The sequence below is a fragment of the Monodon monoceros genome, unplaced genomic scaffold (assembly GCF_005190385.1).
Source record: "Monodon monoceros isolate NGI ecotype Baffin Bay Population unplaced genomic scaffold, NGI_Narwhal_1 Super_Scaffold_22, whole genome shotgun sequence".
Classification (NCBI taxonomy): Eukaryota; Metazoa; Chordata; class Mammalia; order Artiodactyla; family Monodontidae; genus Monodon; species Monodon monoceros.
The window spans coordinates 61,898,771-61,918,980 of NW_021703779.1; the positions used below are offsets into that span (position 1 = coordinate 61,898,771).

General features: G+C 36.9%; 1 pseudogene; it reads left to right on the forward strand.

The window, feature by feature from the left end:
- LOC114905823 overlaps nucleotides 1-20,210 on the forward strand; it is a 93,160-nt pseudogene that overhangs the window by 43,983 nt on the left and 28,967 nt on the right.

A 20,210-nucleotide genomic window follows, 5' to 3' on the forward strand; every position in this document is an offset into this window, starting at 1 on the left:
CATTTCCTTTTTTGATTATGTATTTTCGAAGATGTCACATGGGTTCATCCCTGGAAGACAAGGAGGCAACATAACTACATTTTTGCATGTAAACTGAATACCTGATATGCAGTGACTGATCACTAGTAGACTTCAAAAGAAGTAAGTGAGGTTTCTAGTTTCACATGTAAGGAGCTTGGAGCCACTCCATCCAAAAGATAAGTAAAAAACTAAACAGACTGAAAAATCACCAGTGCTTCTTGTATCTGTAAAAGAGGAGAGGACACAGGGCAAACTATTGCCCACAAGATTGGAGAGAAGAGACAGGTGAATACAGGGAGTCATGGCTTACTGTAGTAGAGGAGCAGAAACCACTGCAGGAACCAGTGCCAGGATAGGAAAACCTGAACTGTAAGTTAAATTGCTGGAGCCTCAGTGTGGACAAGTCTGAGAGGTAAAAACTCCTTGGGAACCCAGTCATAGAGGGATCTCCACAATATTGTGAGATTTACCTCCAGGAGTACATACAGGAGAAAAATACCCTTGTACTTCTGTCAGGGGGAGAGAAAGGAGAATCATTTTGAAATAAGCCAGAGTACTCTGTTCTTAAGAAGACCTGACCTCAGAGGCAACTATTTAACCAGAGCTTAACCTGCTGGGGTATTATCATAGCCTAACTTAACCTGGGGAAGGGGAATACCCAACTCCAGCTTACTGTAGCCATCCTGTCCCGCCCAAGGCAAGAAGAATAAAACTGAGAAGCTGTTGTGAAGTTACATAGTCCAGAGACATACGGTCACTGAGAGATCGAAATCTAATTATAGGACTGTAAAATGTTTCCCCTTCCCTCACGCTTCACCATCCCATTACTAAAGCCTTGTTATAGCAGTTCCTTTTACATTGTATGTCGTGTCCAGCTATCAAGAAAAAATTACAAGGCATACCTAAAGGCAAAAAACCCAATTTGAAGATGCAGACCAAGGACCAGAACCAGAGCTGGCAGGTATATTGGAGTTATCAGACCTGGAATTTAAAACAACTATGATTAATATTCTAGGGGCTCTAAATGGGTGAAGTAGACAGCATGCCAGAAGAGACGGACAGTGTAAGTAGAGAGATGGAAATCCTAAGAAAGAACCAAAAGAAGTGATAAATATAAAAAACACTGTAACAGAAATGAAGAATGGTTTTGATGGGCCCCTTAGTAGACTAAACAAGGCTCAGGAAAGAATCTCTGAGCTCAAGGATATAGTAATAGAATTCTTGAAAACCAAAAGCAAAGGGAACAAAAGACTGAAGAAAAAAGTAGAATATTGAAGAACTGTGGCACAACCACGAAGTGTAACATACGTGTAATGGGAATACAAGAAGAAGAAGTAAAGGAACAGAAGTTATATTTGAAGTAATAGTGACTGAAATTTTCCCCCAAATTAATGTTGGACACCACAGCACAGATCCAGGAAGCTCAGAGAACACCAAGATAAATGGGCCAAAAACTATACCTAGGAATATCATTTTAAAAAACTACAGAAAATTAAAGCTAAAAAAAAATCCTGAAAGAAGCGAGAGGACTATGTTAAGGACTCTAGTGGGTGACGTAGACAGCATGTAGGAACAGATGGGCAATGTAAGCAGAGAGATGGAAATTCTAAGAACCAAAAGAAATGTTAAATATCAAAAACACCATAAAAGAAATGAGGACACCTTTATAGAGGAATAAAAATAAGAATCACATTTGACTTCTCAGAAATGATAGCAAGAAAAGCATGGAGTGAAATAAAGTGGTTAGAGAAAAAAACCTGGAAACTAGAGTTCTTTACTTTGCAAAGTTATCCTTCATAAGCGAAGAAGAAATAAAGACCTTCTCAAACAAAAATTGAAGGTCCATTTTTTGCCAGTAGACCTTTCAGGAAACGTTAAAAGAAGTGCTTAGAGAGGAGGAAAGTGATAAAGATTGGAAACTCGGATCTACATAAAGTATCGAAGAGCCTTGAAGAAGGAATGAGTGAAGGTGAATAAAAAACTTTTTTTCTTATTATTAATTGATCTAACAGGTAATAGTTTGTTAATAATAACACTGTATTCAATCGTGTGTACTTTTATATATCATATGCATATATGTTTGTGCTTATGTATACTTACGTATAAGTGAAATTAGTGAAAGCAATGATATAAGGTACAGGAGGGAGGAATTAGGATTATTTTGTTATTAAAAGGTACTCACACTACCGGGAAGTGATATAATGTTGTTTGAAAGCAGACCTGGATTAATTGTAAATGTATATTGCATTGTGGCAAGCACTAAAAAAAAGTTACAAAAGAAGTATTAGCTGATATGCTAATAAAGGGGAGAAAATGGAATCATATAAAATGCTCAGTTAAAACCACAAAAGGCCAAAAAAATTAAAAGACAAAAATAGGAACAGAGAAAAAGTGCAACAAATAGAAAACAGGAACAAATATGGTAGATGTTAAACCAGCTATATCAATAATCACTTTCAACATCAGTGTTCTAATTGCACAAATTTGGGTGTGTTCAGAGTAGGTCAGATAACGAGCCAACTATATGCTTCCTAAAAGAAGTGAATTATAAAGACACTTACAGATAAAAGTAAATGGGTGGGCTTCCCTTGTGGCACAGTGGTTGAGAGTCCACCTGCTGATGCAGGGGACATGGGTTCGTGCCACAGTCTGGGAAGATCCCACATGCCGTGGAGCGGCTGGGCCTGTGAGCCATGGCCGCTGAGCCTGCGCATCCGGAGCCTGTGCTCCACAGCGGGAGAGGCCACAGCAGTGAGAGTCCCGTGTACCGCAAAAAAAAAAAAAAGTAAATGGGTGGAAAAGATATATCATGTTAACACTAGTGAAAAGAGAGTAGGAGTACCTCTATTAATTTCAGATGGAGGAGATTTCAAAGAAATTAAAGGTGTCAGGGATAAAGAAGGTCATCACATAATGATAAAGGGGTCAATTCTCCAAAAAGATATAACAGTCCTTCCCGTGTATACACTTACCAACAGAGCATCAAACTATTTGAGGCAAAACCTATGCAAACTACAAAGAGAAATAGACGAAACCATCTATTAGTTAGAGACTTCAACACCTCTCTTTCAGAAATGGACAAATCCAGCAGGCAGAAAATCAGTAAGGACATAGTTGAACTCAACACCACCATCAATCAGCTGGGTCTAATGAATATCTATAGACTACTTCATTGAACAACACTAAGATTACACATTCTTCTCAAGCTGACATGGAACATTCAGCAAAATGGAAAACATTTTGGGCCATAAAACACACCTTAACAAATTTAAAAGAATAAAATCAATATATGCTCTCAGACTGCAATGGAATGAGATTACAAATCAGTAATTTTCCTGATTAGAAATATCTGGAAAATCTCAAATGTGTTGAGATTAAAAACACTTCTAAATAACACATGTGTTAGAGAAGCAGTATCAAGTGAAATTTTTAAATATTTTTAATTAAATGAAAATGAAAACTCTACTTACCAAAATTTGTAGAATGTAATGAAAGCAGTGCTCAGAGAATAATTTATAGCACTGGATATGTATTTATAGAAAACAAGAAACAACTAAACTCAATCTAAGTTTCTACCTTAGGAAACTAGAAAAAAGCAAATTAATCTAAAGAAGAAAAATAACAATTAGAGCAGAAATTAATAAAACTGAAGACAAGAAATACAAAAAGTAAATGAATCCAAAAGTTGGTTTTTTCAAAAGATCCATGAAATTCATAAGCCTCTAGACAGACTAAGAAAAATAAAACAGAGGACACAAATTACTCATATCAGAAATGAAAGGTGGGACATCACTACAGATCCTGTGGACACTGAAATGATAATAAAGGAATACTGTAAACAATTCTGTGCCCACATATTTGATAATCTAAATGAAATGGACCAATTCCTCAAAAGACACAGTTTACCAAAACTTACACAATAAAAATAGACAATCTCAGGAATTCCCTGGTGGTCCAGTGGTTGGGACTTGGTTCTCTCACTGCCAGGGGCCCAGGATCAGTCCCTTGTCAGGGAACTAAGAACCTGCAAGGTGCGTGGTGCAGCCAAAAAAAGAAAAAAGATGAGTATAGAAAAAGTTACATTTAAAAAAATAGATAAGCTCCTTAGTCCTATATCTATGAAGGAAATTGAATCAATATTTAATAACCTTTCAAAACAGAAAGCACCAGGCCCAGATGGGTTCACTAGTAAATTCTGTAAGACATTTAAGGAAGGAATCATCCCAGTACTCTACAATCATTTTCAGAGGATAGAGGCAGAGAAAATGTTTCCTAACTTATTCTGTGAGGCCAACATTACCCTAATAGGAAAATCAGACAAAGGCATTAAAAGAAAACTGCAGACCAGTATCTTTCATGAACATAGATAAAAGTCCTCAACAAAATATTAGCAAATCAAATACAACAATGTATAAAGAATTATGCATCATGAATAAATGGAATATATAATTGGTATGCAAGGTTGTTTCAGCATTTGAAAATTAATGGTCAGATGCCAGTCCCTGCCCCTGCTGTCCTAGGAGTGTGCACAGGCCACCAGACCTGCACACCCCATATCAAGGGGATAATGGCTAGCACACACTGAGGAAAGAGGCAGCAATCATCCAAACTAAAAGCAGCCCCTCCATTCTGGACAAGATGGCAGAGTAGAAGGACTTGTGCTCACCTCCTGTCATGAAAACACCAAAATCACGACTAACTGCTGAACAGCCATCAATAAAAAAGGCTGGAACCTATCAAAAAAATATATTTTACATCCAAAGACAAAGAAGAATCCACAACGAGATGGTAGGAGGGGCACTTTCATAATATAATCAAATCCCATACCTGCCAGGTGGGCAACCCACAAACTGGAAAATATATCAGGTTCTCCCACAGGAGTGAGAGTTCTGAGCCCTACGTCAGCTCCCCCAGCCTGAGGGTTTGACATTGGGAGGAGAAGCCCCCAGAGCATTTGGCTTTGAAGGCTAGCAGGGCATGAGTGCAGGAGCTGCATAGCAGTGGGGGAAACAGACTCCACTCTTAGAGGGCGCACCCAAGGCTTCATGTGCACTGGGACTCAGCACAAAGCAGTGACTCCATAGGAACCTGGGCTAGACCTACTGGCGGGTCTTGGAGGGTCTCCTGGGGAGGCAGGGGTCGGCTGTGGCTCACTGTGGGGGCAAGGACATTGGTGGCAGAAGCCCCAGGAAATATTAATTGGTGTGAGCTCTCATGGAGGTCACCATTTTGGCACTGAGACTTGGCCCCACCCAACGGCCTGCAGGCTCCAGTGCTGGGATGCCTCAAGCCAATCAGCCAGCAGGCTGGGAACACAGCTCCACCCGTCAGCAGACGGCTGCCTAAAGTTGTACTGAGCTCACAGCCACCTCTAAACCCACCCCTTGAAATGGCAGGTACCAGTCCCTTCCACCAGGAAGACTGCACAAGCCCCTGGACCAACTTTACCCACCCGGGTGGCAGACACCAGAAGCAAGAGGAGCTATGACCCTGCAGCCTGTGGAAAGGACACCACAAACACAGAAGGTTAGGACTTCCCTGGTGGTGCAGTGGTTAAGAATCACCTGCCAAGGCAGGGGACACGGGTTTGATCCCTGGTCTGGGAAGATCCCACATGCCACAGAACAGCTAAGTCTGTGTGCCACAGCTATTGAGCCTGCACTCTAGAGCCCATGAGCCACAACTACTGAGCCCAAGGGCCACAATCACTGAAGCTGTGCGCCTAGAGCCTGTGCTCCACAGCGAGAAGCCATTGCAATGAGAAGCCCGCTCACAGTAGTGAAGAGTAGCCCCAGCTTGCCACAACTAGAGAAAACCTGCACACAGCAACGAAGACCCAATGCAGCCCCAAATAAAAATTTAAATAAATAAATTTATATAAAAACAAATGAAAAAAACCCACAGAAGGTTGGACAAAATGAGACGGTAGAGAAATGTGGTCCAGATGAAGGAACAAGATAAAAAGAACAGCTAAGTGAAGTGGAGATAGGCAATCTACCTGAAAAATAATTCATAGTAATGATAGTAAAGGTGATCCAGCATCTTGGAAAAAGAATGGAGGCACAGACCGAGAAGATGTAAGAAATGTTTAACAAAGAGAAGATTTTTGTTTTGTTTTCAAATTTGCTTTATTATTTTTTTAACATCTTTATTGGAATACAGTTGCTTTACAATATTGTGTTAGTTTCTGCTATACAGCAAAGTGAATTAGCTGTATGTATATTTACATCCCCATATCCCCTCCCTCTAGAGCCTCCCTCCCACCCTCCCTATCCCACTCCTCTAGGTCATCACAAAGCATCGAGCTGATCTCCCGGGAGGTAGAGATATAAAGAACAAACTGTTAAACAGAGATGAACAATACAGTAGCTGAAATGAAAAAAACACTAGAAGGAATTAATGGCAGAATAAATGAGGCAGAACAGATAAGTGAGCTGGAAGACAGTGGTGGGAATCAGTGCCACAGGACAGAATAAAGAAAACGGAATGAAAAGAAATGAGGACAGTGTAAGAGACCTCTGGGACAACATTAAATGCACCAATATTCACATTGTAGGGGTCCCAGAAGGAGAAGGGAGAGAGAAAGGGCATGAGAACATATTTGAAGAGAAAATTAATTAATGTAACCTCGTATATCAACAGGCTAAAAAAAATCACACGATCATGGCAATAGATGCAGGAAATGCATTTGACAAAATCCAGCACCCATTTGTGATTAAAAAAAAACAAAAACCTTGCAATAAACTAGGAATGCAGGGGGAACTAACTCAGCCTGATAAACATGATCTATCTACATAAAACCTACAGCTTGATACCTAATGGTGAGAAGCTAGCAGCTTTCACACCAAGATCAGATAAAAGGCAAAGATGTCCCCTGTCACCACTCCTTTTTAACATTGTACTGGATTCTAGCTAAAGCAAAGACAAGGAAATTAAAGGAATACATTTTGGATAGGAAAAAATGTAACTGACTTTGGTTGGAAATGACATGTTTGTCTATGTAGAAAATATGAATTGACAAAACTAAAGCCAAAAATACCTTCCCAGATCTGAAACAATTATAGAAAGGATTCAGGATACAAGGTTTTTCAGTCACTTTCTTAGACACCAGCAACAAGCAAGTGGAATTTGAAGTTAAAAACACAGGTCTGTTTACATTCATACTCTCCAAAATGAAATTGGTATAAATCTAACAAAATATGTACAAGATCTACATGAGGAAAACTATAAAATTCTGATAATAGAAATTAACTGATTTAGTGGAGATAGTATCAATACATGTTCATGGATAAAGAAGACTCAACATTTTCAAGATGTATGTTTTTCCCAATTTGATGAATAGCTTCAAGGTAGTCCTATAAAAATTCCAGCAAGTTATTTTGTGGATATCAACAAACTGATTATAAAGTTTATATGGAGAGACAAAATACCCTGCATTACCAACATGTTATTTGAGAAGAGCAAAGTTGAAAGATTCACACTACTCTACTTCAAGACTTATTTTAAAGCTACAGACAGTAATCAAGATAGTGTTGTATTATTCCCCCCAATAGACAAATAGATTAATGAAACAGAATAGGTAGCCCAGAAATAGACCCAAGTGAAAATTGATATATATGACAAAAGAGCATATATATGATATATATGCCAGTATGGTACTTGCACAAAAACAGAAATATAGATCAATGGAACAGGACAGAAAGCCCAGAGATAAACCCACGCACATATGGTCACTTTATCTTTGACAAAGGAAGCAAGAAGATACAATGGAGAAAAGACAGCCTCTTCAGTAAGTGTGCTGGGAAAACTGGACAGCTAAATGTAAAAGAAGGAAATTAGCACACTCTCTAACAACATACACAAAAATAAACTCAGTGTTGATTAAAGACCTAAATGTAAGGCTGAATACTATAAAACTCTTAGAGAAATATATAGCAGAACACTCTTTGACATAAGTCACAGCAACATCTTTTTTGACCCACTGCCTAGAGTAATGAAAATAAAAACAAAAATAATGGGACCTAATTAAACTTAAAAGCTTTAGCACAGCAAAGGAAACCATAAACAAAATGAAAAGACAACCCTCAGAATGGGAGAAAATATTTGCAAATGAAGCGACCCACAAGGGATTAATTTCCAAAATATACAAACAGCTCATACAGTTCAATATCAAAATAAAAAACAACAAACCCAATCATAAATGGGCAGATGATCTAAATAGACATATCTCCAAAGAAGACATACCGATGGCCACGAGACACATGAAAAGATGCTCAACATCACTAATTATTAGAGAAATGCTATCAAAATTACAATGAGGTATCACCTCACAGCAGTCAGAATGGCCATCATCAAAAAATCTACAAACAACAAATGCTGGAGAGAGTGTGGAGAAAAGGGAACCCTCTTGCACTGTTGGTGGGGATGTAAATTGGTACAGCCACTATGGAGAACAGTATGGAGGTTCCTTAAAAAACTAAAAATAGAGCTGCCATTTGATCTAGCAATCGCACTCCTGGGTGTATATCTGGAGAATACCATAATTTGAAAAGATACATGCACCCAATGTTCATTGAAGCACTATTTACAATAGCCAAGACATGGAAGCAACCTAAATGTCCATTGATGGATGAATGGATAAAGGTGTGGTACATGTATACAAAATAATGCCATTTGCAGCAACATGGATGGACGTAGAGATTGTCATACTGAGTGAAGTAAGTGAAACATAGACAAGTATCATATGATATTGCTTATATGTGGAATCTGTAAAAAAGGTTACAGATGAACTCATTTACAAAACAGAAGTAGAGTCACCAATGTAGAAAACAAACTTATGGTTACCAGGGGATAAAGGGGGGGAGCGATAAATTGGGAGATACACACTACTATATATAAAATAGATAACTAATTAGAACCTGCTGTATAGCACAGGGAACTCAACTCTGTACTGTGTAATTGCCTGTATGAGAAAAGAATATAAGAAAAAAAGGAGTGGATATATGCATATGTATAACTCATTCACTTTGCTGTACACCTGAAACTAACACAACATTGTATTAATAAAAATAATTTTTAAATAATAAATAATAAAAAATTTAAAAAAACAACCCAATTTAAATAAATGGGTCAAAGATGTTAATAGACCCCTCACCAAAGAAAATATACAGATCAAAATAAACATATGATAAGACTTAATGTAAAAAACAAATGCAAATTTAACCATCATTGTGATACCTCTGCACACCTATTAGAATGGCCAACTTCTGAAACACTGACCATACCATATTTTGGCAAGGATGTGGGGCAACAGTAACTCTCCTTCATTGCTGGTGGGGATTCAAAATGTTGTAGCCACTTTAGAAGACAGTTGGCAATTTCTTAAAAAGTAAACATACTCTTACCATAAAATCCAGCAGTTGTGCACTTTGACATTTACCTGAAGAGTTGAAAACTTAAGTTCACACAAAAATCTGCACATGGATGTTTATAGCAGCTTTATTCATAATTGACCAAATGTGGAAGAATTAAGATGTCTTTCAGTAGGTGAAGGAATAAATAAGCTGTGGTACATTCAGAGAATGGAATATTTAATTCTAAAATGAAATGATATATGAAGCCATGAAAAGACATGAAATGATTCCTTCATATGTGTATATCATAAAGTGAAAGAAGCCAGTCTGAAAAGGCTATATAATGTATGATTCCAACTATATGACATTGTAGAAAAGAGAATACTATGGAGAACGTGAAAGGATCAGTGGTTCTCAGAGGTTGGGGTGGGGTGGAATGAAAAGTACAGCACAAAAGATTTTTAGGGCAATGAAAATACTCTATGATATGTTAACGATGGATATATGTCACTATACATTCTATGTACCCATAGAATATACAACACTGAGAGTGAACCATAATGTAATCTGTGGATTTGGGTGATTAAGATATCTCAGCGTAGATTTGTCACTTGTAACCAATGTGCCATTCTGTTGGGGGACATTGATAATAAGGGAGGATATACATGTGGTGCAGCTTGTATATGGGAAATCTCTACTCTCTCCTAAATTTTGCTGTGATCCTGAAACAGCTCAAAAAAATAAAATCAACCATAGGGGAAGAAACAAAAAGAAGAACAGAGAACTACAAAAACAAAAAGGAAACAAGTAATAAAATGGCAATAAGTACATACCTATCAATAATTACTTTAAATGTCAACAGACTAAATGCCCCAATCAAAACACATAGGGTGGGACTTCCTTGGTGGTCCAGTGGTTAAGACTCTGTGCTTCCACTGCAGGGGATGTGGGTTTGATCCCTTGTTGGGGAACTAAGATCCCCCATGCCACGTGGCACGGAAAGGAAAGGAAACCATCAACAAAACAAAACGATGACCTACTGAGTGGGAGAAAATATTTGCAAATGATATGACCAACAAGGGGTTAGTATCCAAATTATATAAACAGCTCATACAACTCCATATCTAAAAAGCAACCCAATTTAAAAATGGGCAGAAGACCTGAACAGACATTTTTCCAGAGAAGATCTACAGATAGTTAATAGGCAGATGAAAAGATGCTCAACATTGTTAATTATTAGACAAAGGTGAATCAAAACAACGAGATACCACCTCACATCTATCAGAATGGCTAACCTCAAAATGTCTGCAAATAACAAACGTCGGCATGGATGTAGAGAAAAGGGAATACTAGTACACTGTTGGTGGGAATGTAAATTGGTGCAGCCACTGTGGAAAACAGTATGGAGGTTCCTCAAGAAACTAAAAATAGAACCACCATATGATTCAGCAATTCCAGTCTTGGGTGTATATCCAGAGAAAATGAAAACACTAATTCAAAAAGATACATGCACCCTAGTGTTCATAGCAGTACCATGTACAATAGCCAAGATATGGAAGCAACCCAAGTGTCCATCAATAGATGAATGGATAAAGAAGAGGTATATATACATGTGTGTGTGTATATTATACACACACATATGCATACACACAATGGAATATTAGCCATAAAAAAGAATGAAATTCTACCATTTGCAGCAATGTGGATGGACATTATGCTTACTGAAATAAGTCAGACTGAGAAAGACACTGTATGGAATCACTTATATGTGGAATCTAAAGATCAAAACAAATGTACATAGCAGAACAGAAACAAACTCATAGATATCGAAAACAAACCAGTGGTTATCGGTGCGGAAATGGAAGTGAGGAGGTGCAAGGTAGGGGTATGGGATTAAGAGATATGAACTCCTATGTATAAAATATAGAAGCAACAAGACATACTGTATAACACAGTGTATATAGCCATTATTTGGTAGTAACTTTTAATGGACTATAATTCATAAAAATACTGAATCACTTTGAAAATTTGAAGAGATCTATATAAATAAAGGGACTGAACAAGTAACCAAAATATAAAACCTGTCAGTAAAGACCTCTGTCATATGCCTGCACTGGTACATTCTACCAAATATTGGGTTGATAGTAATCACTCAGATTCTTTAAAAAAAAAATGGAGGGGCTTCCCTGGTGGCACAGTGGTTGAGAGTCTGCCTGCCGATGCAGGGGGCATGGGTTCGTGCCCCAGTCTGGGAAGATCCCACATGCTGCGGAGTGGCTGGGCCCATGAGCCATGGCCGCTGAGCCTGTGCGTCCAGAGCCTGTGCTCTGCAACGGGAGAGGCCACAACAGTGAGAGGCCCGCGTACTGCAAAAAAAAAAAAAAAAAAAAGGAAAGCAGGGAATACTTATTCTCTGTGTCCACATTACTCTGACACCAAAGCCAAGTAAAACCATCACAAGAAGAGAAAATTAATTACCAGTATGTCTTAGAATATAGATTCCAAATTTTTCCAAAAAACTCTACAAGAAAGAATCCAACATCTTATTATCAGAATTATACACCACAAATAAGTAGAATTATTGCCAGTAATACAAGGATAATACATCACATTAATGTAATGAGGGAAGGAAACCAAAGGATCATCTCAATTGATACAGAGCAAGAATTTGATAAAAACCAACAAACCTTCCATGATTTCAGAAAAGAAAAAAATGAATTAGGAATAGGAAATTTCTGAACATGATAAATAGCATTTATGTAAAACACATAGCTAATATCAGTGTCAAATGACTGAATGCTTTTCTGCTAAGATCATCAGCAAGACGAATGTACCTGATTTCACCATTGCTGTTATATATTGTACTGGATATTGTAGCTACAGCAACTAGGCTGGAAGAAGGAATGGAAGGCATAGTAATTGGAAAGTAAGAATTAAAACTCTTTTTATACTCCTATTATGTAGAAAATTCCAACGAATTCACAGAAAGTTTCTAGAGATAATAAGATCAGCAAAATTAAACCATCAGCACTCAAAATTATTTTTATTTCTGTAGCTAATTACAATCTGAAAAGGAAATTTTAAAATTATTTTAAAAATCCATGAACCGGGCTTCCCTGGTGGCGCAGTGGTTGAGAGTCCACCTGCCGATGCAGGGGACATGGGTTTGTGCTGCGGTTGGGGAGGATCCCGCATGCTGCAGAACAACTGGGCCCGTGAGCCATGGCTGCTGAGCCTGCACGTCCGGAGCCTTGCTCTGCAACAGAAGAGGCCACAACAGTGAGAGGCCCGCATACCACAAAAAAAAAAAAAAAAAAAATCCATGTACCATAGTATTCAATAGAATAAAATGCCTAGGAATAAATTTAGCCTGGAGTTGAAGTATTTGTTCAGTGAAAACTGCAAAACTTTGCTGGAATAAATTAAGGAACATGTAAATAGATGGAAAGACATCCTGTGTAAATGTATTGTAATACAGTATTCTTAAGATGTCGTACAACCCATAGTGATCAACAGATTCAGTGCAATTCCTTTCAAAATATGCATAGCCTTTTATGCAGAAATGGAAAAGCTGATCCTCAAATTCATACATAATTGCTAAGATTTGTGAGTAACCAAATCAGTCTTGAAAAAGAGCGAAGTCCAAAGACTTGAATTCTGATTTCAAAACTTACTGCATAGCTTCATTAATCAAAAATGATACAGTCCTGGCATAAGTATATACATATTGACCAATGAAATAGAATCGAGTTTCTAGAAATAAACCCATATACCTATACCCAGTTGCTTATTGATATTTTTCCAAGATCATTTAGAGGAATGAGTAGCCCTTCAACAAATGGTGCTTGACAGCTGGATTTCCACATGCAGAGGAATGAAGCTGAACCCCTACCAACAAATGGAGCTTGGACAAATGGACTCAGCAATGAAGATGTACCATATACAAAATTAACTCAATGTGCATCAACATCCCAAATGTAAGAGCTAAATCTCTGTAACTTTTAGTAGAAAACATAGGAATAAATCTTCATGACCTTGGATTTGGCAATGGAATATTAGATGTGATATCTAAAGTCTAAGTAAATAATAAATATATTAGGTGCTATCAAAAATCAACACTTTTGTGCATGATAGAACATTACCAAGGAGGAAAAAGGCAACATGCAGAAGATTAGAAAATAGAAAGCATATGCCTAATACGGGTCGAGTATCAAGGATGTGTTATGTATTAAAAACAAAAAAACAAAACTCTTACATCTCCACAAGTAGACAACCCAATTAAAGAATGGGCAAAAACTTGAAAAGACATTTCTTCAAAGAAAATGTATAAATGGACAAAAAGCACATGAAAGATGCTTCATAATATTTGACATAAGTGAGGTAAAAGCAGAGCCATGAGATAATTTCATATCCACTAATGTGTTTGTAATTTTAAAAGCATGAAAAAGAAAAGTGTTGGCAAGAATATACATAAATTGAATCTTGTCCACATAGCTGGTATTTAAAATGGTTCAGCTGCTGTGGAATACAGTGCAAATGTCCACAGAGACAATGAAATTTTGGTATATGCCTACAGTGGAGTATTATTAAGCCACAGAAGTCATGAGGTACTGACAAAATGATAAATTTGGATGAACCTACAAAGCATTATGCTAAGTGAGTGAAACCAGACGCAAAAAGTCACATGTTATATGATTTTATACATATAGACATTACTTTGAGAAAGAATTTTGATTATTTGCTGCCAGGAACTAGGAATAGAGGGAATGTGGAGAAACCACTTAATGACTATAGGGCTTTACTTTGTAGTGATGAAAATGTTTCGTACTAAATCATGTGAATGTGCTAAATGCCACTAATGTGTTCACTTTAAATTGTTATTTTTAAGTTATGTGAACGTCATCTCAGGAAATTATATTTTTTAACATCTGCCAGTAAAGAAGCCCAGTACTAAGTGGTTTCACTGGTGAATTCTTCCAGATGTTAAGGAAGAATTAATACCACTTTTCAGCCTCTCTCCAAAAATACAATTGAGGGAACGTTTTAAAATTCATTTTATGAGATAACATTTCAATGATACCAGTGTCAGACAAACACAAAGACAAATCTATGGGTCAGTATACCTTATGAATATAAATGCCAAAAACCTTAAAGTACTAGTTAAAAATTGTGACAACATGCTAAAAGGGATTATACACCATGAGCAAAATGGAATTTTTTTCCAGAATTGCAAAGATGATTCACCATACATAGATCAATGTTACATACCATATTAATAGTAGAAAGGAAAAAAATAACACGTGATAATTCATTTCAAAGAAAGCATTAGACAAAATACATACCCGTTCATGATATACAAAGCTCTACAAACTAGGAATAGAATTGAATTTCCTCAACATGATGAAAGGCATTTATGAATACTATGTAACATAGTTAAAGGGGAAAGATGGCTGTCTCCTTATGACCAGAAATAAAACTAGGATGCCTCTTGTATTCAACTTTGTACTAGAAGTTTCAGCCAGAACAATTAGCCAAGAAAAAGAATAAAATATATCGAACTTGGAAATGAAGATGTAAAATTGTCTCTATTCTCATGATATTGTCATGCATACAGAAAATCCTAAAGAATACATGCAAAAAACTATTAGATCTTATAAGAAATTCAGCAGTGTTTCAGAGTATACAGAAAAATCGGTTATATTTTTGTGTACTAGCAACGGACAATAAATAAAGGCAAATAAGCAATTCCATTTACAATATCATAAATAATAAAATATGTAGGGTACATTTATTCAAATAGATGTGAGACTTGTAAATTGAAATCTACACAACATTGCTGAAAGAAATTAAACAAATGGAAAGACATCCTGTGTTCATTTATTGGAAAGCATATTTAACATGCCATCAGCCCATAAAGCAATATACAGATTTAATGTGATCCTTATCAAAATCTCAACTGCCTTTTTTACAGAAATGGAAAAGTTGAACCTAAAATAGGTATGAAATTACAAATAACCTGAATAGCCTAAACTATCTTGAAAACTATAAATTTGGATGATTTACACTTTTTTCAAACCATAACAAAGCAATAGTAATCTTGAACAGTATGGTATTTGTGTAAGGATAGACATATAAGCCAGTGTCATAGAAATGAGAGTTCAGAAATACAACTTATGGCTAACTGATTGTCCAGAAGATTGCCAAGACCATTCAATTATGAAAGAGTAGCGTTAGCAGATGGTCCTTTGACAAATGGAGATCAACATATAAAAGAATGTAATTGGACTTTTAACTCATAACCTTTACAGAAATTAACTCAAAATCTATCAAAAGCTAAATATACAAGCTAATACTGCAAAAATCCATAACTGAAAATGTATAGTAAAATTTTCTTGATCTTTAATTTGGCGATCAATTCTTAAATATGACACTGAAAGTAAAATCATCAAAAGAAATAATAAATTACAGTATACCTCATTGCAGTTGGTTTTATTGCACTTTGGGTACATTGTGTTTCTTACAAATTTAAAGTTTGTAGCAACCCAGCATTGAGCAAGTGTATTGATACCATTTTTCCAACAGCATTTCCTCACTTTATATCTGTGTCATATTTTGGTAATTCTTGCAATATTTCAAAAATTTTCATCATTATATTTGTTACGGTGATCTGTGATCAGTGATCTTTGATGTTACTATTGTAATTGTTTTAGAAAACCACATACCACATCCATATAAGATGGTGAGCTTAATCAATGTTGTATATGTTCTGAATGCTCCACTGACATGCCATTTTCCTGTTTCTTTCCCTCTCCTCAGGCCTGTCTATTCCCTGAGAAACAACAACAATGAAGTTAGGCCAGTGGATATCCCTACAGTGGCCTCTAAGTGTTCAAGTGAAAGGAAGACTCGCACATCTCTCACTTTAAATCAGAAGCTAGAAATGATTAAGCTTAGTGGGGAAGGCATGTTGAATGCCTACACAGGCCCAAAACTAGGCCTTTTGTGCCAGTTAGCCAAATTGTGAATACAAAGGAAAAATTCTTGAAGGAAATGAAAAGTGCTTCTCCAGTGAACACGTAAATGATAAGAAAGCAAAACAGCCTTATTGCTGATACTGAGACAGTTTTAGCAGTCTGGATAGACGAACAGACCAGCCTCAACATTCCCTTAAGCCAAAGCCTAATCCAGGGCAAGGCCCTAGCTCTCTTCAATTCTATGAAGGTTGACAGAGATGAGGAAGCTGCAGAAGAAAAGTTTGAAGCTAGCAGAGGTTCGTTCATGAAGTTTAAGGAAAGAAGCCATCTCCATAACATAAAAATGCAAGGTGAAGCAATAAGTGCTGATGTAGAAGCTGCAGCAAATTATTCAGAAGATCTGACTAAGATAATTAATGAAGGTGGCCACACTAAACAACAGATCTTCAATGTAGACAAAACAGCCTTCTATTGGAAGAAGTACATCTAGGATATTCATAGCTACAGAGGAGAAGCCAATTCCTGGCTTCAGAGGACAGGCTGACTCTCTTGTCAGGCTAATGCAACTGGTAACTTTGAGTTCAAGCCGGTTGTCATTTACCATTCTGAAAATCCTAGGGTTCTTAATAATTATGCTAAATCTACTCTGCCTGTGCTCTGCAAATGGAACAACAAAGCCTGGATGAGAGCACAGCTGTTTACAACATGGTTTACTGAATATTTTCAGCCTACTGTTGATACCCACTGCTCAGCAAAAAGAGATTCCTTTCAAAATATTGCTGCTCATTGACAATGAACCTGGTCACTCAAGAGCCCTGGTGGAGATGTACAATGAAATTAATGTTTTTTTAATGCCTGCTAACATATCATCCATTCTGCATCCTGTCAGTTAAGGAGCAATTTCGACTTTCAATTTTTATTATTTAACAAGTACACTTTGTAAGACAATACCTGCCATAGATCGTGTTTTCTTTGATGTTTTGGGCAAAGTAAATTGAAAACCTTCTGGAATGGATTCACCATTCCAGATGTCATTAAGAACATTCGTGATTCATGGGAAGAGGTCAGAGTATCAACATTAACAGGAGTTTGGAGGACATTGATTCCAGCCCTCATGGATGACTTTGAGAGGTTCAAGACGTCAGTGGAGGAGGTAACTCCAAATGTGGAAATTGGAAGAGAACCAAAAATTAGGAGTGGAGCCCGAAGATGTGACTGTATTGCTGCAATCTCATCACAGAACTTTAATGGGTGAGGAGATGCTTCTTATGGATGAACTAAGAAAGTGATTTCTTGATATGGAGTCTACACCCATTAAAGATGCTTTTGAATATTGTCCAAATGACAAGAAAGGATTTAGAGTATTACACAAACTTAGTTGATAAAGTAGTGGAAGAGTTTGAGAGGACTGACTCCAATTTTAAAGTTCCACTGTGGGTAAAATGCTACCAAACAGCATTGCATGTTACAGCGAAGTTGTTCGTGAAAGGAAGAGTCAATTGATGTGGCAGACTTCACTGCTGTCTTATTTTAAGAAATTGCCATAGCCATCTCAATCTTTAGCAACCACCACCCTCATCAGTCAGCAGCCATCAACATCAAGGCAATATCCTCCACAAGCAGAAAGATAACTACTCACTGAAGGCTCAGGTGACAGTATTTTTTAGTTAAGGTATGTACATTGATTTTTAGGCATAATGCCACTGCATACTTAATAGACTACAATGTAGAGTAAATATAACTTATTTCCACTGGGGAACCTAAAAATTCATTTGACTCAACTCACTTTACTGTGATATTTGCTGGAACAATACAATCACTATCTCAGAGGTATGCCCGTAGTTGGACTTTATCCAACTTACAAACGTGCACCATAGCACACTCTGAGGGAAGTGAAAAGACAGCTCACAGAACGAGAGAAAATACTTGGAAATCATGTATTTGAGAACTTACTAGCATGGAGAATATATAAAGAACACTTCCAACTAAAAAACGGAAGAAAAGTACAATTTAGAAATGCACCAAGGATGTAAATATTTCTCAAAAGTTAATATACCAGGAGCCGTAGTACATGAAAAGAATTTTAATATTTTTACTTGAGAAATTCAATTCAAAATAATCATGAGATATCACTTCACATTTTGGGTATAAAATGAAAAATGAGAAATAATAAATGTTGCTAAGGATGTGGAGAAGTTGGGATTTTTGTTCTTTGCTATGGGGGGATGTCAAATAGTGAGGCTACTGTGCAAAACACTGTGGTGGTCCCCCAACAATTTATAGAATCTCTGTGACCCACCAATTCCACACAAAGGTATATTTCTCAGTTAAAGGAATATTAATGTTCAAGTAGAAATTTTGTATGGAAATATGTAAAGGAATATTAATGTTCAAGTAGAAATTTTGTATGGAAATATGTATAGCCACACTGCTTGCCATAGTCAAAGGGTGTGTAAATGGAATAAGACCCTTATGTGTCTGGTTTCTTTTACTTAGCACAATGATTAAGAGGAACATACATGTCATACTGTGTATCCATAATTCATTCCTGTTTATAGATGAATAATATTGCAGTATATGGGCATACTACTTTCTTTACCCATCCGCCACCTCATGGTGATTGGCACAGAAAACATTTGAAGAAATAATAATAATGTTTGGTGAAAGACATATATGTGCAGATTTAATAAGCATTGTGACCTTGAAGAGAATAAACCCAAATGCATACTGATAACACAATGTAATCAAACTGATGAAAGCCAATGATGAAGAAAAAATTTTGAAAGTTCCTACCAAAAATCAGTTTATTATATATAGGGTAATGGTAATTTGAATAAATAACTGTATTTCTTACCAGATACTACAGAGTCCAGAAAATAGGACATCTTTAAAGTGCTGAAAGTAAAATTAACCCAGAAGTCTATAACTAGGAAAAATGTCCTTTTAAATGAATTAAAGATTATTCTCAAATGAAGGTAAACCTAGATAATTTTTTATCACAAAAATGCTCTAAAAGAAATGATAATGGTTTTCTTCAGGTAGTGACACCAGAGAGAAACTTGGTACTTCAAAGGGATAAAGTTTGAGCAAGTAATGGTAAGTATCTGGGGATATACGATAACTGTTTTTCTCCTAAACTCTTTAAAAAGTACATGACTCTTGGAAACAAGATTATAACATTGTCTGAGAGGAATTTCAATATACTTAGATGTTAAATTATGGTAACATAAAGTAGGTGTTGGTAGGTAATTTTAGCACAGGGCAGGTTTTTTGTGTTTTGTTTTCTTTTTAGGTATTTTTAATTTATTTTATTTTTATTTATTTTTGGCTGTGTTGGATCTTTGTTGCTGCGTGTGGGCTTTCTCTAGTTGCAGCAAGTGGGGGCTGCTTTTCATTGTGGTGCATGGGCTTCTCATTGTGGTGGCTTCTCTTGTTGCAGAGCACGGGCTCTAGACGCGTGGGCTCAGTTGTGGCACACGGGCTCAGTATTGGTGGTTTGCAGGCTCTAGGGTGCAGACTCAGTAGTTGTGGTGCACGGACTTAGTTGCTCTGCGGCATGTGGGATCTTCCCGGGCCAGGGCTCGAACCTGTGTCCCCTGCATTGGCAGGTGGATTCTTAACTGCTGTGCCACCACGGAATCCCACAGGGCTGGTTTTTAAATTTATTGTTTTGCTCTATCCAAATAATAATGTTTCCTTCTGTCATGCCAGAGGTTGGCATGACACTTTGCAATCTCTTAAAACATTTAGAATATCCATTTTGAGAAAAAAGGCCCAACAAGCCTATTTGTCAGATGAAATTAGTATTTTTTAATAATACAGAAACATTAGCCCCAGGGTAATCTCATCTTCACTTTGAAAT